The sequence below is a fragment of the Bactrocera dorsalis genome, chromosome 2 (assembly GCF_023373825.1).
Source record: "Bactrocera dorsalis isolate Fly_Bdor chromosome 2, ASM2337382v1, whole genome shotgun sequence".
Lineage (NCBI taxonomy): Eukaryota > Metazoa > Arthropoda > Insecta > Diptera > Tephritidae > Bactrocera > Bactrocera dorsalis.
The window spans coordinates 4,515,001-4,537,288 of NC_064304.1; the positions used below are offsets into that span (position 1 = coordinate 4,515,001).

A 22,288-nucleotide genomic window follows, 5' to 3' on the forward strand; every position below is an offset into this window, starting at 1 on the left:
AAATAGTAGTGCTCCGTAAAATAGTTGGTTCGCATGCAAAAAACGGCAAAATACCAACGGAATTTTCGCACAACGCGTTTATTTTTTATTTTACTTTTTTTCTACACAACATTCTAGAAAAGTAAAAGGAAAAGGATAAAAAAATGTAAAGAAAATATTACAAAAATATTAACGCTAAACGCAGAGTATGAATTGTGTTGTTTAAATAATTAAAGGGCAATTAAAAAAGTGTTTAGCGCTAAATGAAACATACTAACTGAAAAATTAAAGAACAACAACGGACACGGAATATCGCGACGAAAATTGTATCGGTCGCAGAGTTCTGAAAAATTGTATTTTATCGAATCGACGCAAATGAGAATATTTAGCTACAGCAGCAGAAAAGCAAAGATTTATTAATAAAAATATATAAATATAAATGAAAATGAAAAATGAATTTGTAGAAATGTGAGAATATCATCATAATATAACGAAAAAATGCAAGCACTCATGAAAATAAAAACGTTTTCGTGTATTTTTTCGGTTCAGCGCAACTCAAGCATCAATATATCTATACAAGCACGGACGTAAGGGGGGAAAAGCATGAATTTTTCATTAAGAAATTGGAAATCAAGTGCTTTCCACCTTCAAGTACCGTTGCGTTTAAGTGAAAAGTGAAAAATTGCTCTTAAAGCTTTGCCATTGATGTGGAAAAATGGTTGTTGTTGCTGCTAGTTGTGTGAAGTGAAAATTTTAGTATCTATCATAATTATATGCTATGTAATATATATACAAATTGACATATATCGTATGTATATATGTATGCATTTATGCAAAAAACGAGATGTAACTTTGTAAGCCCGCAATTATGTATATATATGTGTGTGTATAATTGTACACATGTAAAAAAACAACAACAACATTGTTGTTGCAAAGAAATTTGGGTATATGTATGTTGTATGTATGTGTGATGATAAGCGCACACTTTTTGCCCAGCGCAAATTCGCATAAAACAAATGAACACACTTATTTGTTGTGTGAAAAAGTATCCTTTTATGCTGCTTAAATGACAGTTGACGGATCTGCGAAGTTTCCGTCTCCTCTCTCTTTGATTGACGTTTGATTGCACAGTCAAATGTATAAACGTCTGTATATCTCCAAAATACGTAGTTGTGTGTGTGTGTGTGTAGGTATATGTATCACCTTGAGTGGCAGTGGTGGGGGCTCCGCCACAGAGTTATACAAAGTCAAGTGATAAGTTTAGCATTCGTTTCTAAGTATAAACCCATATTTGTATGTAGGTATGCATTTACATGAGTAAAGGTGTACGAATGTTGGTATGTTTTTGCGAAATGTATACTAAGTTGCAGAAAAGTTCTTATACACATAAAATTAAAGCTGCCCTTTAATACACCAACATATCTTACATATAGAAATGTATTTGTGTATGTCTGAATCCCAATACCTAGCCAGGCGTACAGTGGTTGAAAATGTATACGCAAATATATTTGCTTTGCGCTATTTCCATTTCGTTTAAAGTATAATTGACGAAAATCGCATTAAGCTTTAAATTATACTCCAACGTTTAACTCATTAAAGTTGGCTCATATTCCATAGTATGGTATGTCTATCGAGAGGCGATAGTACAAACAGTTGCGTCCTCCACGCCGTCGCTTGCGTATTTCAACATCAATTGCAGGCAACTTTCGAGCATCCTTTGCCGTTTCTCGCTTGGCGACTATCATCGTTGCTCGTCTAGTTAGTTGTTTGTGTGTTATACGTATGTATGTACGTTTGTGTATGTGTAGCTGTATGGTCGGTTAATAAAACACAATACTTTGAAAAGTAGGTGTGTATAACGGTAAAGCTCGTTGATTTATCATATGAAAACATCTTTGTACCATCCATTGCCAATTCAATATAATAAAATTTCCTCTTCTCTTGTGCTTAGCTTCTCTCTTTCTCTTTATACGCAGGGAGTTAACAACACACCCGAAATAACCCCCCGCCCTCCTCCGCTAGCACGGCACCACAGACACACACATCCACCTTGGCTTAGTTTGCTGCTGCCATTGTTGTTAGCACATCTACGGCTTCAGCTTCAGTTTCAGCTCTCACTTTCTCTCCAGCTCATGTCTAGTGGAATGTTGTTTTTCCATTTCAGTTTATTGCTGTTATGTCTTTCGCAGTTACGAAATTGTTATCCTTTATTTTCACTCCTTTTGGCATTTGGTGCGATTTGTGTTGTTTTTATTTTTTTTATTTTATTATCCTTTTCTTTTATTTGTACGTTATCCCTTAATTGTATTGTATGTACAAACTTACACAGTTACCGTTGTAGGTGTTTGTATATTTATAGTTTTTCTCAGCCTTGCGCCAATTCTGATGTTGCCACATTGTTTGAAGTTAACTTGTGTACATTTAATTGAAGAAATTTGTATTATTTTGGCGGAAAATCAGCATGTTTTACAAGTAGTTGTTTATTCAATTATTGAAAGACAAATTTTTATTTTTATTTTAAAAATTATCACAATTTAATTAAAGAAAGTTGAGGGTTCAAATTGTATGATTATACAATATATTGGCATCTAAAGTATAGACCTATCGAATTAAAACCATATTACATATATATATGTATATATAGACCTTTGTGTTATTGTACAAGTATTTTAAAGGTTAGTGTTTTTATTCGTAATTTAACCTTTCTTAGTGCTTTTCCAAAAACACCTCTTCATATTGACTCTATAATGCCGTCGGAAAGAAGTGCACAGACCTTTCGAAAAATGTCAGTTCCTTTGAACACTTAAAGTGTATAAAAATGTAGACTTCCTTTGTTTTCAAGCGTTATATGAAGACACCAACGAAAAAATTTGTTCTGAAGAGTAGTTATTGTTCGATGAGAGTGAGTTTCTTTAGGGTTCGTCTCAGTGTAACCCTTCGAATAAACACTGATTTTCGCGATTTTTTTTTTTAATATTGAAATTATCGGTCCGGTTTTTTTTATAAATAAATACATTGAAACAATTTTTTTTATGTTTATTTTTGATCTAAACCAAGAATTTTAAAAAGATTATTAATCTGTAGCTATCGCGAAATTGAGTTTTTTTTTTGTTTTTTTTTTTTAATTTGACAAAATGGCGGCGGTTTTAACAAAAAGTACCGAATTTCGCCCGTTTTTTCGACAGTTTTTCGTAGAAAAAAATAGTTTACAAAAAGGTTCTAATGATAGAGAATGACATTAAAAATTTTCATCCAAATTGGAATTAGATATCTTCAAAAGGCATCTTTTGAGAGTGGAAACCGTTTTGAAAAACGCCATTCTGAAAAAACTATTTTGAGAAAATGTTTATTACAGTGTATACTTACTATGCGATAACAAAAAGAAACTTTAAACTTTTCGAGGATTTATTATACTTACATATGTACAAATACATTGCTGGGAGATTTTAAGCTTAACGAATTTACCGAATTTCTGTATTGTGATACAGTCACAAGCCTCTAAATTAGAGACAATTTTTGTAACTTGAGACGATTTTCCAGTTCAGCACGTAACAAAATCTTTCAATTGAAAGCGAACAGGTCTAATCAGCTGTTACATTGCAGTATATAGAGATGCATATAAACTTGAACGTAAATAAATAGGCCGATAAAAAATATTAAATTTACTATAACACATTGTAAAAGAATAATTACCAATAAAAATATAAATATATGATGACTTTGCTGCAGGATAGTTTGTGTTAAATTGATTGATATTTAACTTTATAGTGCTTGAGTTGCTTAAAAATTATAAAAAAAGACAATCGATTAATATCTATGATGATTTCTCTAAGTGAATTGTCGGTATATTCAAAATGGCAAACAAGAGTTCTTTTTAGTTTTGTGGTCTGCTAACTATCAGGTGACAAATTTGAGGCAATATTTTGTGACTAAAGACTAGAGACTGTGTTGTGAATAGTAAATTGTCAAAATTGAGACTTTACTTCAAAAAGTCTCAAATAGTGACTGTTTACAGAATTGCGCTATTGCTAAAATTTAGATTGTATTTTTGTTATAAAGAAAAGATAAAATAGTACAAGAAAGATCCGCAGATCTAAAAGTCTTTCTGTAGGCCTGTCCATTCTATTGAAAATACTTGTAATATAGATAATATAAATTATATTAAGTTGTCTCACATCCAGTCGTACTTTAATAGTGCTCAGATGGCGTGTATCTACATTTATGTAGATAAATATCTATGTATGTATATATAACAGTCCAAACGTCGCCTTGGAGGCCCACATATATGTACATATTTTTAAACTTTTTATGTACTTTTATACATAAACATATTTTTGATTTTATCTGCCATTTTCATGTTTTAAAGTTCTCTTTATGTGTCCTTAGAGATCAGCTGCCTACAGTGGATACTAAATACTTATTTCTCTTACAATAGTTATGTATGTCCCCGAAATGCGAGTCTAATAATGTCTTTGCGTACAGTAGTGTGCAAAACTTAAGAATACGACGTTTGGAAATAAAATGCAAAAGGACGGATTGAAACTTATTAGAATGAATTAGCGCTGCTTTCCTTTCGAACTGCTTTTCATAAGCCTATATATAATATAAATTTTGACTTAATAGAACTAAATATTTAAGAATTAAAGATTTTAGAGTCATTTATGATAAACCAACCGATTTATGGTCCACTAAATATAATGTCGAATACGTACAACTGTCATAAGCGTCCTCTGCTACGTATAGTATGTGCCGTTATATTTTTAGTGATATCATTTTTAAATATGGAAATAAGGAGCGACTTTTGCTTACGTTTTGCACATTATTGTTATATAAAGACATACATATTTAGCTATAATAATATAACCTCCACTGCGAAAAAAACTATTGCCTACACGTGCCTATGAACATCCATTACTTATAGTTATACTTATACATATATATTCAAGTAAATTTATGTATATTTATATATATTTACTTGCTTTTGCATATGATATTTACTTTTCACTATAAATATTTGGGCTAATTGGAGCATGCGAAAATGTTGACAGCTGCCAGTTGGGTAGGCTACTCAAATTCGAATATTCTAAATTTTAAATTTGACAGTTTTGTGATGCTCTTTCACTTGTGTTATTCAAATAATAATTTAATTTACTTAACAACAAAATTACATACACTTAAACAGATACAGACATACATATGTATACAATTTGGTCAAATTTGACTGATTTGCTGTTTAAGCTAAAATTATTATGTGACAACACATTCGAAAATTATTGCGAATTTCGCTGGTTTAGGGTGAAAAGGTACTGAACAAATTTTTAACAGAAATATGCACATACATCTAGTTTCAAACCTTTATATTCATGTGTTTTAGAAACTAGAAGGTTACCAACATTTCAAGTGGATCTGAAATCTACTTTGAGGTCCATAACTTTGATTTTTTCAGTTTTTTTTCATACAAGCCCTTGATTTTCACTGTTCAATTTGTGCAACAGCTAAATTTAGTAGTCATTCCATATAGGAGGTTCCAACATTTGCGAATCTAATTGAGTAAAAAATTGTGTAAAAAATTTTAGAGTGATATGTCGCAAACTGAAAAACTTGTTCGCGTGTAAATATGCCGACGGACAGATGGACAGACGCACATGGATAAATCGACTTAGCTCGTCATGCTAATTAGATATATACATACTTCGTTCGACGTTCGAAGTTTCCTTCTGGGTGTTAGAAACTACGTTGCAGATTTATTATCATCTTTAGGTTAATTTAGGTCAATCTGGTAGGCCAGTTTGGTCCTTTGCGATACCAGAGTTAGTTTACTTGTCCAAGAGGAGTAGTCACCGTTTAGGATGCCTGCGCTTGACACGAATTTTAACAGACCCTGCTGCCTCACTGACGATACCTCCTCCAGTGTATCATACTGTGGAGACCCTAGAAGCTTACAGCGTAATCTTGACAATTCCCAGCTGCCCTGCTCTAGGCAGAGTTTATATCCAATTTTGATCTTTCGAATGCTGGATAATAAGCCAAAAACACCTTAAGCATTACAATTATATTAATAAATTCAGAAAGTGAAGTTAGCAAAACAAAGAGTTGACAGTTACCGGCTCTGGCGCGTGTATATTTCGAAACTAGCCACATTAATATCATTAACGGAGAGCTCGTCAAGCCCTCAAATTTTATAAATAATATTCGTATAAATCTTCAAACCTTTCTGATTCAGCAAAATTTTTAAACATTTTTGATCTTTTATACACTGAAGGATTTTATTTGTAGACAAAGCTATACCATGTCATCAAATTTGACCCGGACTAGTCTAATTAAACTACGCACGCAACACGAATTTTAAATTGGTACACATTTTTCATCTTCATCTCCGTTATTACTAGTGCCGAGACGTCGATTTATGAATATGATGAATGGAACTCCAAAAATGAATCGAAACCGAGAAAACCAAAAAGCATTTAGCTTAGGAGCAAATTTCGAAGGCGATAATAACGATTTGTTCTAAAATACATTGGGGCAAAAGTGTACGAGGTGTGTTCAAAAAGTATCGCGAATCGTAGCTGACAGTTTTCTTCGATTGCAGGGGCGTGGTGCATCATCAGTTCTTGCCACAGGGAAGAACGGTCAATAAGGAATATTACCTGCAAGTTATGCGCAATTTGCGCGAAGCAATCCGTCAGAAACGCCCGGATTTGTGGAAGAACAAAAATTGGCTTTTGCACCACGATAACGCCCCTGCTCACACACATCGTTGCTTGTGCGCGACTTTTTGGCCAAAAACAACACACTAATGATGCCGCAGCCACCGTATTCCCCAGATCTAGCCCCCAGTAACTTTTTCTTGTTCCCTAAATAGAAGAGGCCCATGAAAGGACGACGTTACGCTTCTCTTGACGACATAAAGACGGCATCGAAGGAGGAGCTGAAGAAGATAAAAGAATGATTTTTTGAAGAATAAATATTGATAAATAATTAAAAAAAAAACACAAAATTCGCGATACTTTTTGAACACACCTCGTAAATAAGTAAGTGCAATTCAATGAATTTTGCCTTATCTCTTCGATTGACTATAAACGGTTTCCACGGAACGGCAATTTCAGTAAAAATGACACCGAGCCAAATTCATCAGTTGAAGAGGTCGGAGGTCGTTCAGAACGAACCGTGTCTTCAATGATTACTCGACCGTCTTCGTAGGCTTGTGTTTTTTTTTCTTTGATAAAACCGAATCATCGTAAGCCTTTTCCAACATTCGCAATGACACACACGCACAAGAAATTTGGTTAGAAATACAAAAGTTGAGACAAATTCTTGCATCGATATTTTAATCCATTGTCAAAATCGCAACGCACTTTCAGGGGAATTTAATTATAAGTTTCGAGTGCTTTTTTCTCACAATGCATGTAAAAAGTATCGTCAAAAATTGTCAATACTGTTCAAATTTGGTTTCATGGCATTGAGAAAATGGCAATTTAACGGTATTAATACAAAAAGAACGAGTACAAATTAGAACTAATTTGACGAGTCTTCGTTGTTCGGGGAATCGTAATGAATATTTAGTCAAGGAGGTTGTTATCACTGTTTTGCTGTATGTAAGTGTGTATTATATTTGATTATCGGCTGGTAGAATTAGCTAATGCGTTTAATTAATTTTATTTATATTCTCCTTTATTCGCTCATTTATTCCCACATCTCGTGTTTCGGTATATACATACATAGTTATGTATGAATACTTGTGAGTTTATGTCTTAACATATGTACCACATACTTTAAGAGCCATTTGCAAATGCCAAATGTTGTGTTAAAGTTGGCAATTTATAAAGTGAAATCTCAGAGTAAACAAAGCAATAACACCAACAAACTAACCAAGTAAACAACAGCAATTGCAGACACAATCGCAGCCATTGTTGTTGTCGTTGTTATAGCATTTAAGATTTAAGATTGTAATTCGGTGCGTTGATTATATTTGTGTAGACGCACACAATATCTCTGCTGCACACATACATACACACACATGTAAACAGCATGGAATATGTAAATTGGTAGTTGTCCGCACATACAACGGTACATGTATCCGCAACGATTCCATTGCTCGTACGCTGCGGAATGTGTGTTAGTAAATCCTTAAAACCACAACATGTTTCAAGACCATTTTGCATATATTAAACATCTACTTATGTGTCGCATTTGCTCAAATATATGCACGTCCAAGCGCCAAACACACACGCACACATACACAACCGCAACCGCATGGATTTATCTGTTTGCCCTTCTGTGGGGGGCATCCCACACACACATACGCACGCTGTTTATATTTACATTTATGCATGAATATTTCAATATTTTCTTAGCACGTGTGCCATTGCGTGTGCATGTGCGTCAGTGTGTGTGAGCGTGCGTGTATCCTTTGAGCGCTCCCCGCTGTTTTGGTTTTTGCAATGTGCTGGATGTCTTTTGCTGGCTATGCTTGCCGTCGACTGTCATCTGTCCTTTGTCCTTTGCCAGCCGCTTGCTGCTGTCTGCCATTGTGTCTTTCGAAGTTCGGTCGCTTGTCGCGTCGTTCGCTCGCTCGTTCGTTTTTCACTTTTCGTCATTTAACACTTGACGTTTATCGTTTAATGAATGCCGTCGCTTGGCTAGTTTTAGGGGTGTGCTGCTTTTGGGTTTTTGTCGCCATGCTTGCTGTTGTTGTTGTATTCATAAAGTTCTTTATTGTATCTAAAGATGCTCGTAAGTTGGTCGAGCCTCCTCAACCATTAGCCTTTTGGTCCAAATAAAGCTATTCGCTCGTTTTATGTGACATTCTATCACAATCGACTGAGGGAGGCGCGATTTAGTGGGCGGGTCGGAATGAGCGTGGAAATAAGTGTGTCTAATTTATTAGACATCTTTTGAGTGTTGTTCCTCTTTCTATGCATACGTCAATATATTGTCAATAGATGCTCTTGTGCTGAAGCATTTCATATGTCTCAAGTAGTAAGACAATATATGTACATATATTATACATATGTATGTGCACAACGGGAAATGAGCAGCATTTTACTTCTGGTTTACTTTCGCTTTTATGAAATATATGCAAAGCTTGCAATTACTTCTGTCAAAATATGGACTGATGACATAACAGTCTCTAGTTACTTTTGTGTATGGGTATGGGATTCAAGTTCCTGCAGATCAATACATAACTTTGTTAAAAATAACTTTACTTATGCGTCATCTATTGCAGCTGATAATGGGAATCAATAAGTAGAGAAGAGCTAAGTTCGAGTGCAATTTGCAAGGATTAAAGCTTTCAGGTGTTGAAAAACTTTTCATTGAAATACGGCGAAAGAATTCAACACTTATTATTCATTAAAACCTTCAATGGACTACAATCATACCTGGTATCTTATTAGCTTAGCATATGTACAAGTATTAAAGACCATATACTCATACTATAGAGTCTCATTATGTAAAGTTGCGTGGTGTTCGAGAAGTTTGGATTAGAAACAAACTAGTTAACTCGAGTGAGATATAAAGATACTAAATACTTAAACAATGAAGCTGAATTTGATATATTGGGTATATGAGGAAAAAGTCAGCCAGAGAATCGGAAGTCATTATAGCGGGTGATCTAAGTGGAGATACTTTTTTCAATAACCTCTTTTTAACAGATCGCGCCTGAGTCGTGCCAAGCTTTCATGTAATTTTGGTTTAGTATTGTTTGGCATTTCATCTTGGAAAGACTTACGCTTGAACAACGTTTAGAAATCGTTCAACTTTATTACGAAAATCTACGTTTTGTAAGAAATGTAATGCGTGCGTTTCGCTCAACTTATGGTAAAAATAATCGGCCTGCTGAGCGTATTATTCGCAACACCATCACCCATCTTGAGACCCAGCATTCATTATTGAATATTATTCGGTCGAATAGAGCACGTCCAGGGCGCAGTGAAGAAAATATCGACGCTGGAGTTAAGTGTGTACACGAAGACCGTGGAGGGGCTGTTCGGCGCCTTTCTTAGCCACTCGGACTGACATATGGAACGACTTGGCGCATTCTATGTCGAGATCTTAAATTGAAAGCGTACAAACTACGACTTGTTTAAGAATTGAAACCGCTCAATTTTCCCAAGCCCCAGCTTCACTTTATGGGCTCTTGAAAAATTCCAAGAAGATCCAACATTTTCGAGCCAAATTTAAGAGATGGGGCCCATTTCTGGCTTAATGGATATATAAACAAGAAAAATTATCGCATTTGGGGCGAAAAACAATTTGAAGAGATTCAAAAGTTACCGTTCAGAAAAAAAAACAATGGTTTGGTGTGGTTCATCAAAAATGAAGCCAGTAAGAACGTAACTGTCAATGACGACCGTTATTGCTCCATTATAACCGACTATTTGATGTCTGAAATTGAAGCTCCTGATCTCCTACACATCGTGTCAATGAATTTATTGAGAGAATAATTAATTTCAGTTTTTGGGCCAATCGATTGGACACCAAGATCGTGTGATATCATACCGTCAGACTTTTACCTGGGAGGATATGTAAAGTCTAAAGTCTATGCGGGCAATCCCGCCTCCATTCCGGCTTTGGAATAAAATATCACGCATGTCATACGAAAACCATCTGAGACGTAGCCTGGCTAACATTTAAAATAGATAGTCTTTAAAAAATAAATACAAAGAATGTTCTTTCGAATGATAATAAACATCCTCTCCCGCTGCAATACAGTTATGCCAACGAATTTTCCAGTCATCATAGCACTTCGAGCCTTCTTCGATTCAGCTTTTCTATAATATAATTGGGTCAAAACGGTGCCCTCGGAGGGAGTGTGAATTTGCTGAATAGCCAGAAGTTACACGAAAGTAAATCAGGCGAATGCGGTGGTTGTGGCATGATATTAGTTGAAAATGTAGCGAAATTATCGCACTTCTTTGTTCAATAAATTCAGACATAGTAAAAATTGAAGAATTTTCTTTAAGAGCCGCTCAAAACGACTCATATCTCAAATACTAATGAATATTTTGAAGTGCTTGACGTTTACTATGAACGCCACTAGACGTCGTAGCGTATACGCAATACCAACTTCAGAGCGCCAAGAAACGGGTGTATAAAGTTTCATCAAAATGTCTCATTTTTTTACTCAAGTTATCGCTTGTACGGACATACAGTCATCCGCAACTCTACTTCATTCTGGTCATTTACATGTACATATATAACTCTATATATGTATGTACCGTTTAGGTTTAGGAGTTACAGACAACTTTGAACAAAAAAGTCGATCAGTTAGATCGACCTTAAAGAATATTGCGAAATGAAATTTGTTTAAGACTTAAGATTTAGAAATCAGATTAATTGTAATTTATTGTGAATCATTGAACAATATCCACAGTTGCCTGTCATTAATATTTAATTCTTACATTTATCTTTTTTTGCATAGAAATTTAGAAACATTTTACACGTGTTCAAAAACTCGACTTTTTATTGTACTTATTGTACTGTATTACGATTAAAACTTACAGAAACACAAGTCCGAACCAAATCTGGGGATAGAGTTATATGGTATGTTCCTCGTATTAAACTCCAATAAGAGTACTTGGCAATTGTTCAGAAACACAACATCTAGAACTTGAGTTTGCGATCCAACATGGAGTTTGTCGTAAGTTTCACGAATGGTCCATGGATATTAACGTGAGTTAGTTAGATAAATGACGCAAAATATCTTCATCTTTCTTTTAAATTACCTTTAATGACATTTGTAAGCTTATTTTATCGAAGGAAGGCCTCTTATCGCTTCACCATGGCCTTGAAATAGTTTTGTTTATTATTTGAAGGTCGATTTCAATTTTGGGCGTGTTCTTTTGCGCAAACAAAAAGTATCAAGTTAATTATTTGAATCGTCCGCGAGTTTTGCATATATTTAGAACCTCCATACAATTAGTATGATATAAAATACATTTTTGAGAGGTCTCGACTGAAATATTATCAAACCGAATTAATATTTTTCAAGCCTTACAGTACATAATAGATCTATATACAAATATATGGTATAACTGAATGTTGTGTACTTTCATCTTTGTATGTCCTGCGTACGTTTGTACTTCATTATTATGCTTATAACGGTACTCGTATACGAGTGTAACAAGAGAACGAGTGAGCAGCCGAAAGCATTTTAGATGTGAGAGCCAAACGAGGAGTGTTATTTACGAATACGATTTGGAGAAATATGACATCCGTTCGTGTTTAGAGAGCCAACATCACTAACAACGCCACCATCGCTATTCGCCAAAACATATCACAAGGAACGACTCGCCCCATTGGGGAGGCTGGGCACGGCAATAAAAGTTATCCGTGGTTGCAGTAAGTGCGCGCGAGGTTGGCTATGTATAGGCGCATACTTAAAGTAAGATGAATGGCTTTGTCAGACTTGGTGGCAAGCATGCGATGGTGGTGGCATGGTGGCAGGGAGTTGATTTTGTGAATTATGCTGTCGACGGCAATCGGCGGTCGGCTGGAGGTCGGCGGGAGAGTGTTAAGATGAGTGCATTTGTGATTTAATGAATGTGACAAGCGCAGCTGCGACTGCGTCTGCGTCTGAATCGAAATCTGCATCTGGCAATTGGTATGCCAACTGTCGTATGTGTGTGCAGTTGTTGTTTGTGTGCACACCACAACAATAACAACAAAGTATTTGTATAAGGACAAGTTATTTGCTTGTGTTTGTGTTTGCATTTATGCCTGCCTGCCTAACGGTTCGTCCCTGGACCAAGAGAAGGCCTTCTTACCTGATGTGCTGCGCTACGTTGCGCTGCGTCGCGGCACTCAGCAGTCGCTGCTTTGTCAACTAACTGTGCATATATTTATTCATAGCTTCTGATTATTTTGATTTTATGGCTTGCTCGTTCCATTACGACGATTCACCGTTGTTGTTAATAACTTTTGCAGCTTGTTGTTGTTGTTGATTTCGTACTGATTCTTATGATTGCAATAAAATCGGTCGCCCTATATTTGCTATTGTTGTTGGCTACGACGTTGTTTTTTATTGCTGTCGCAACTTCTGTCGTTTGATGTTGATGTTGGTCGATGACGAGGGCGTTGTTGTTGTGCTGAGGGTGGATGCTGCGCTTCTGTTGTTGGTTATGGCTGCGGCGACCTTCACCTATTTTTATACTCGATGTACTATTTTAGCGCTAAACTGCTGGATTTACTTTCTCGCACACACAGCTAAATGTACTCAAGTATGTATGTATGTATGCTGGTGTGTACATATGTAGTTGTGTAAATGTGCGTGCGGTTGTGGGTTGTCTGATTGGAGTGCATTTCTAGTGATGAAACGAGTGACAGAATGTTTGAATACATGTTTTGTAATATCCATTTGAGGCACAAATTATTCGATGGGTGTATAAGACTGGATGGGTGTGCAAGAAATCTATGGTCAAGTGGCATTTTTATTGAGATATTTCAATCATCTAATTGTTATTGTTGTCATTAGATATATTTTATAGCCTTGGACTAAAGTAACTCCCAAGTTTTCATAAAATTATCGTTTTATAACTGTACCAGTTGTTATGGTCATAATCACCAAATGTATTACTTTATTCTGATTTCGAATTAGTGCGAGAAAAGAAAATTTGTATACTCGAAGTATCGTCCTAGCATTAGTAATGGGAGGGTCTAGCGATTCAGATTGAAAAGGTTGGTCACATCCCTCAATTGTAGCAAATTTATTATACTCTGAAGATGCAAACATAAAAACGCAGGTGTCTACGCCGTTAAAGAAGAAGAGGAAAACGCACACGCATATACATATGTACATCGAGTGTTTCCATTCGCGCATTTTCCCGACGGCAAATTGTGCTTTTTCTATTTCAGGCTTATCACGTGCACTCTAATTTTTCGTTACTAATTATTTTTAACCAAAAGTACTTTTAGCTAAACTTTGTTGTTATTTTTCTCATTTTAGCCCAAGTAAAAAATAGGTTGGTTGTTTTAGTTAGAGGAAAGTTTCCAGCCTTATACGCGCCGTTATTTAGTTAAGTCTAAAGAGATTATATTCAGATATTATCTCTTTCAATTGTTGACTTGAGTTCAATTTTCGATGACTCTTTCGAGCATATCGATCGGTAACTGGCGAATGATATGGGTGGTGTTTTGTTCCAAGGTCTGAATCGATGCGGGATTGTCCGTGGAGACTTTAGACTTTATTATCTCTATAGGAAAAAGTCGAACGGTGTGATATCACTGAAGTGTTCTCTTAATAAATTCATTTATTGATGCGATGTGTGAGAAGTGACGCTGTATTTTTGAAACCAAATGTCGGAGAGATCACGAGGTTTAATTACAGACAATAAATAGTCGGTTATCATGGTCGCTATTGACGGTTATGTTTCCACCGGCATCATTTTTGAGGAAATATGGACCGATGATTACGCCGGCCCACAAACAACACCAACCGTTGTTTTTTTTTTGATGAAATGGCAGCTTTTGAATCGCTTTAGGTTGTCTCGTCTCAAATGCGTCAATTTCTACACTTTACTTGTTTACAAACCCATTGAGCCGGAGCTTCCTCGCTGAACAAAATCAGTTCAGTTATTGCACAAGTTGTTTCTTGTACGCTTTTAATTTAAGATCCTGGCGTAAAATGCGCCAAGTCATTCCATACGTACGTCCGAGTTGCTCCGAACGGCGCCGAATAGATTCTCCACGGTCTTCGTGTACACTCTTTGTTACGGCTGCTATATATTATCTTCACTGCGTGCTGGACGTGGTCTATTTGGTCGAATATGATCCAATAATGAATACTGAATCACAAGATGGATGATGATATTGCGAATACTACGGTCAATAGGTCGATTATGTTGACTTTAGTAGAGCGAAGCGCGCGAAACATGTTTTTTCCAAAGTTTTTAGTAGGTGATCCTATAAATTTGGATTATAATTTGAGGGTTTTGTGCCCAATTGGTATTTTCCATGTCTATGTGAAATATTTCTTATGTTAAAAAAGTTGAGGTTAAGCGAATGCATTAGCGAATCCAATAATTAACAGCACTTTGCTTTAATTACGACCTTACAAAATATGTAATATAGGTAATCTAGAAACTATCCGAGGTAAAGTGACATCTCCGTCGTGCCGACTAATTACTTAATTTGCTGAAAAGTATTTTCAATTTTGAAATAAAAATAAAAACCAAAAAAATAAAGCTGCTACTGTCATATAAAAGCAAAGTGCAACAACAACAATTACATGCAGTGAGGGCATATAAGTGTAAATACGCGACTTAGGCTGTGCGCATTTTTGTGTGTGTGTGAGTGTGCCTAAAATGAAAAACAAAAACTATTTCTGAGCGCTGCCGTCAATTTGGGGGAAATGGCGTCGACGGCGCTGGCAAATTTTGTGAAAAATGTTTCAAATTTTGCAAAAGCGACATATGTTCATGATGACAAAAACAACAATAAGCTAGCATGGAGCAAAAGCAATGAATGAAATTGCTGGCTTGGCTAAAATTCGTGATGTTTATCAGCTACTATTCAATTAATAGCTGTTGTTGTATTGTTGCTTTTGTTGGCTGCACTCAACGCAATTTGCATGAATATTTTAGCGGAAATTGGGTCACTTAGCGCAGCTTTCAGCCTCGTTGCGATTATTTATAGGCAAATGACGTTTAAATCCCTCGCGCAAGTACACACATCGCTCAGGCTACGGAGCGGGGCAGCAACTAGCTGACACACGTTGTGCTTCCAGCCATTTAATTGCCCGCCTTGCATGGCTTGCTCGCGCACAAAACCATTGATAACGAAAAATCCGACAAGAGTAACTGCAACTATTCACATGCATTTTGTTTCGGGGCTAAATGGCGGTTCGCCCTTCACAGGGCAACGTGCTCCATCACCCACTGTTCGGTAACGATATTGCATGAGTGCATTACATTGTCTAACTATTTTAGATTTGCTTGCATCTATGTTGCAGAGATAGCAGAATGAGCTGGTACACTCCCAGACGGAAATCTGAAACTTAAAACCAGAGTCGAAAGTTATTTTTTTTTGAGTTATTGTTATGAAATTTTGCACATGTTATTTTCTTCCTATGATGCTGCTGCTGAATCGCTAATATCGGACCATTATATGTAGCTTATAGCTGCCATACAAACTGAACGATCGTAAGCAAATGCTTGCAAAGAAAACTGTTTCATTTGACGAGATATCTTCACGAAATTTGGCACGGGTCATTGTGTGAGGCAATAATAAAATACCCGAAGAAATTGTTCAGATCATGTCACTATAGCATAAAGCTGCCATATAAATTGGCCAATCAAAACCCAAAAAAAAAAAAAATAATTAATATTTTGTATTTGTGAAGAATATTATAGCTTCAGTGCAACCGAAGTTAATGTGTTTTCTTGTATCTTCATCACGGGTCAAAGACATATTTATCTATACTAGCACCAGCGTAATCAGTTAATAAGAAATGTATTCATTTGCCATAATTTCCTGCTCTTGCTTGCTAAGTATCATATTTCCCAGAAGGAAGTTTGATGAACTCGCAAATGTAACTAGATACATAAGTATATGTATGTTTGTGTTCTTGGAAATTTGTTTCAGCAGAAAATTTCTGCAATCTCAGTTGAAGGCAATTAGTAAAAGGTTGAAAAGTTTTACGAAATCGTTCTTTGTTGGAAATCAATTTAGTGAAATAGCTAATGAATTCAAGAAATTTTTATTTATGGACGAAAGACCTTAACAATTTTTTGTGTTAAATTGAGGTAATAATCAAGACAAAGTTGTATTTGGAAAAATTTTCTTCTTGGGAGCAGAGCACCACATAAGATTATGGATCTCACACAACTGAGGGGCGCTGCGAAGCTTTTCCTTGCCTTGGTTGCGTTAAATTGCTCCTAACATGCCTCATTGTAGCGCAGAAAAACAAACACATACTTCATAAACAAAATCTGTCTCAAATTGGTTATGGTCCACCAGTTTGTTTGTTTTTTCTATGGCTAATGCGAGATTTTTATGTTCAAACATTTTTGATAAAACAAAACGTGTGGCATAAACACTGTTCGAGACTTGCGTCACTTTAGTGGCATTTTAATGTGATGAAAAATGGTTTTATATTCGCTAAATATTTATTGGAACAGCAATTTATTTGCAAAATTAAGTTTTCATCAAAATTCAGACTCATTATTTTCAGCCTCCTACATCTCCTATACCACCTTTACGTAGCACAAATATTTACTAAAAGTGCTCAATTTGTAGTATGCTTATAATAATGGCATACAATGTACTACGATTTGCTGTAATATAAATTTGTCTGTACCAAATGCTCAGAAAGCCGCACAATTTTATTAATGATCGAATAAATTCCAAGTTAATAGTTTACAAATTCTTCACTTATTGTGATCACAAGCTGATACCGCTGCAATAAATACGCTTAAAAATAAGTTTCGGCGCATACGCTATGTAGTAAGTGCAGAGCAAATTACAAAATTCTTTGTACTCAGCTAAAGTCACTCATACGCACTGGTGCACCCGCTGTTCATCGCCTGGCGAAATGCGTGATATTCGGCAGTGTTGTTGACCTTAAAATATAAAATATTTTACTACATATTTGTATTGATATGCGGCAATAATTTTTTAATAAACATAGATACATGCAAAAATGTTTGCGCAAGTTCTCTCTTTTGGACGTATTTATATGAAGAGTTGTCGGAAATTTTTTTGAAGTCATGCTTTTTGTACTATAAAACGAGAAAAATGTTTACTTCAGCAACATAGAAGCTAAAATATCCCTCATAGCTGCATTTATTATAGTTAACGCGTATAAAAAATCTTTCTCTTGATTTTGATTGACCAGTTTGTGTGGCAGCTGCATGCTACAGTACTCCGATCTCAGAAATTTTTTCGAAGATTAGAACGCTGCTTTGGGCAGTAACATGCGCCAAATTTCGTGAACATATCTTATTAAATAAAAAAGTTTTCCACACAAGAACTTGATTTTGATCCTTTGGTTGCATGGTATTCTATAGTGTTTGGATTTCGGGGGTTCCGACAAATGAGCAGCTTCTTGTGTAGAAAGGGATGTGTGGGAAATTTCAGATCGACATCTCAAAAACTGAGGGACTAGTTCGGCGGCATGTAAAAGCAATTGCAGCTTCTAAAATATATTTAAGACTTTTATTGAAATGAATGGCGATATTTTATTTAATAGTCTTATAGTCTGTGAATGAATATATTTTTTCATTCACGACTCGGTCCCCTTGAGATGTGATATTTATACAGTTAGAAGGCCAAAAAGAGTGAATATTTCAGAATTTTTCCTGAACAATTTTTTAAATTTATTGATTCAAAAATTTATATACATATACATACATATGGTATATTTAACTGTATTTTAAGGCTTAGTATTAGCAAAAATATTTATTTGGAAAGGAACGACTGGTGATTTCCGGGAGCTCTCCTCAAAATGATCACTATATCCTTGAATTAAATCCTCTCAAATTGAAAAGCAAGCAGATTTCGATAAAGTAACATTAAATCTAGTAATTAGTCGATGGAATGGCAAAATAAATTTTTTGACAAAATGGCGGTTTCTAAAAAACAATCGATTTTTGACAAAAATGGTCTTAAAATTGTTAAAAAAAATATTAAAAAACTGGTGTTAAAGCTTGAGACTAATCGGTTCAGCCATTTTAAAGTAATGTTTGTCACTGACTTTGACCATCACTTGAACCACGAGTTTTAGAAAAACGTGTTTAAAGTTTGGTCTTGTACTTCCAAGCACCCTGAAACGCCTTTTTAAATTTGCGTGTCACTTCGAAAATATTCACAGGAATGATATGAAATTTCGAAGTCGATTTTTTGAAAATTCTAACTGTATAATTTCTTCATAACTTCTTCAAAGATATAATCCTGACGCAAAACATCTTATCTTGGTTTTGATAAACTTTGAAGAGAACAATATTTTAAAGCTGTGTCGCCGTTGAAAAAAATTGAATATCGTGCAGTGATAAAATTCTTATTTTTGGAAGGTGTAGCACCAAAAGAAATTCACGAACGAATGTTAAAAGTGTATAATGATTGTTCACCTACAATTAGAACAGTAGAAAGACAGATGTGTTGCTGAATTTGAACGTGGTCGTACGAGCCTTGAAGACGATCCACGTGAAGGACGTCCAAAAATAGCATCAACAACAGAAATCATATATTAAATACAAGATATGGTTTTGGAAGATCAACGATTGTGAACCTGATTGTTGGCGCTCTTCGAAACGAGTTCCTGTCCGGAAATCGGACATGATTCGTTATCGGACGGTTATGGCATAAGTTGTTTGGGATGCGTGAAGAATTTTGTTTGTGGATTACTTGCCAACTGGTAAAACAATTAATTCCGAATATTATTGCAACCTTTTGGACCAGTTGAAGGAAAATAAGACCCGGTTTGCAGAAGAAAAAATGTTTTTTCATGAGGACAATGCATCGTGTCACAAGAGCATTTTGACAACGGCTAAAATCCATGAATTAAAGTTCGAATTGTAGGGGCATCCACCGTATGATGCGAAGGCATAAATATTCAGAAAATCTAAACGCATGGTATCTCTACTGGAAATTGGGTTTATTTCGTCTGCGAGGAGATCTAAGAAAATTAAGACATTTTATGAATATTCATTTTTATATTTCATAAAAATAAGCATAGTTGTGCAACATACAGCAGTGTAATTATACTTACACATATACACACTGTATATAACGGCATAATTTTCGAAAATACGCCGCGCCGTGAATTTTGTTGGAATACAAAATTATTTCGAAAGTTGTGCAAATTAGTTTACGACATAAAATTGTGCTGTGCGTGAAGAAATGCCGTTTGGTGTCTTGCTTTGCTTACAATAAATACCGTTAGATCTGCCGCCATCATTACCACAGCTCGAGGGAAGTGTGCAGGAGAGGGGAGGGCGTTCATTGCTGCTTTGGTGGCAGCTAACTTTTTAATTGCTTTTCCCGAAAACCCACAAACGCGTGAGATTGTCGGTGAGGGTGCGATGTTTAGAGGAAAAATTAAATTTACTTCAATGATTTAATGAACGAAAATAGTAGGAAGAAAGCGAGAAAGAGCGGAAAAACCAAATATTCCATGCGTAGAAGGGAGCCGTCGCAATAAAATATATTTTCGCAAAAAACTGCTGAGCAATAGTAAATGTAAAACGAAGAATAAGCAAACTCAACTTACAAATAATTTTATACAAACACACACACATACATATATGCGCGCGCTCAAAAGATAAGCATGTGGAGCTTTGTAGTTTTGTGCCTTTGTGTAGGCCTTTACATATACACAGGCACATACACACATACATTAGACTTTTGCGCCACGCCACGCGCTCGAGTGCCTATCGGCGCCCAGTTTCAACGGCAACACGGGGCGCCTGGGCCTGCGATATTGGAGTTTCAGGCAAGGCTGGCGGAGGCAGCAGAGGTGGAGGAGGCTCTTAAGTACATGATTGTGTGTTGAGTGCGCAGCGCGTGCGTGTGTGTGTGTGTGTGTGTGCGTGCGATATAATAGCTGTTCTTGTTGTTTTCGTTTGTTAAGCTGTGCTTTGGGAGTAATTTGAGAAGAGGCGGGCGCTGTTGTGTCTAGGCCGTTTGGGTTGAGGCAGCTGCTGCAAATGCACGCACACACGCACGCATGCAAGGACTTGCGCATATAAATAATATAAGCGAAATATTAACACACATTTGTATGTATGTGTGTGTGTGTGTGTGATATAGTATATTTTATCGATTGCTTTGCTAGCCTTCGGCTTTTAGCGCAATTCGATGTGTACTCTGCAAACGCGCTGAAGTACAGTTTTTTGCGCTGAGCTAGGGATGCTGCGAACATTCACATATATATATATATATATATTCACTCACATTAACATGCATATATGTGTAGCTGAAATTGCGTGCGTTCGCAGAAACAAAACAGCTGCCACAGTTAGAAATTCTTTGGCAACAATGAAACTTCAAGTACGAACAACTGGCAAAAAACGGTAGTTAGCAGCAACAAAAACGATAAACAAATGTTGTTGAGTTGCTGAAATGGGGAATCATGTGGAAATCAAATGTAAACATATACACTCGAGCGAAACTTTTTCGCTTTCTTTTCAAGCCAGGCAGCTGGTAAAACAGCACAGCACCGAAGCTGCTGTTGTTTTCGTTATTTTTGTTGTAAAATGTATGCGTGAAATTGCTATTAATTGAAGTGATGTTGAAGAGTGCTTGAAGAGAAGCCATAAATAGTTGATTGGATTAAAAACGCTTCCTCAAACGAAGCAAATGTTGAATGCTGTAAATTTGATAAAAAAAAAACGCGCTTAAAAATAAAATTCTCACATTTCTCAAAGGAACACAGAGAATTGCGAAAAAGAACTAATTCAATCTCCTCGCTTAAATAACGCGTTAGAAACGCAAGCACAGCATAAAAAACGAGCTGTGCGCAAAAAATATTGCATACCTTAAGGCGCCAAGCAGTCTTGTTACTGCCTGTTAAGACCTGCTGCCTTTGATGAATAAAATAATAATACTATAATAGCAAAGCTAAGCAATAAATTTAGCATATTTTGTTTTTTCCTTATGCTTCGCCTTATTTATTGTGCTATAACTGCATCAATATCACAGAGGACCTTACTTATGACTTCCTTCATATGTACTTGATTTGAGAATTATTAGAACGTGTAGAGCAGAATTTCTTAGAACAGCAGCTGATTGCAAATAGCTTGGGAGGAAAATTACACATTTTTTTGCACCTGGCTGTGTTCTTTCCGGTTATCTAAACTCGACTTGGCAGTTTTTTTTGCAGTTTTGTGTTTATCTTCTAAAGTCTATTAACGATTTTTCTTTCCATCTAACTTGATTTGGAGATATGAGCGGTTTCGCTTATTATATAATCGGCACCTAAATCTTAAATTTTTTTCTTTTCGAAACGCTGTTTTCAGAGTCGGTGAAAAAAATTTCTCCGAAGCGGCTGGAACGAGCAAACAAACGACTTCCTTGGATATGTTTACCTTTAACATATTTAATGTACATAACTATTTAACCAATAAAGCTACAACGTTCAAATTCGTGCAAACTCCTATAAACAGTGTAAAAATAAATGAAATCGGATGATAACCCCGCCCACTCCTTATATAACGGTACTATTAAAAACTACTAAAAGCGCCAGAGATATTAAATTTTACCCGCGAGATGGTACAACAGGGAGCCGGGGCAAAAATGGACGATGGCCGTGGCACCCCGCACTTTTAGGGGAAAACACATATCTTGAGACCCGCCGTACCGATTTCAACCAAAT

At 36.0% G+C, this 22,288-nt stretch overlaps 1 protein-coding gene across 8 annotated transcripts in view; it reads left to right on the plus strand.

Moving 5' to 3' along the window:
- Positions 1 to 6: 6 nt before the first annotated feature.
- LOC105225873 (serine-rich adhesin for platelets) overlaps positions 7 to 22,288 on the plus strand; it is a 96,825-nt gene continuing 74,543 nt past the window's right edge. For 6 of the 8 annotated variants that reach the window (XR_007421469.1, XR_007421470.1, XR_007421471.1 and 3 more), the window contains exon 1: positions 7 to 185. The gene's annotated coding sequence lies outside the window, so the exon portion shown is untranslated. The remainder of the gene's footprint in view (positions 186 to 22,288) is intronic. The other 2 variants (XM_049446968.1, XM_049446970.1) reach the window with 2 other exon arrangements.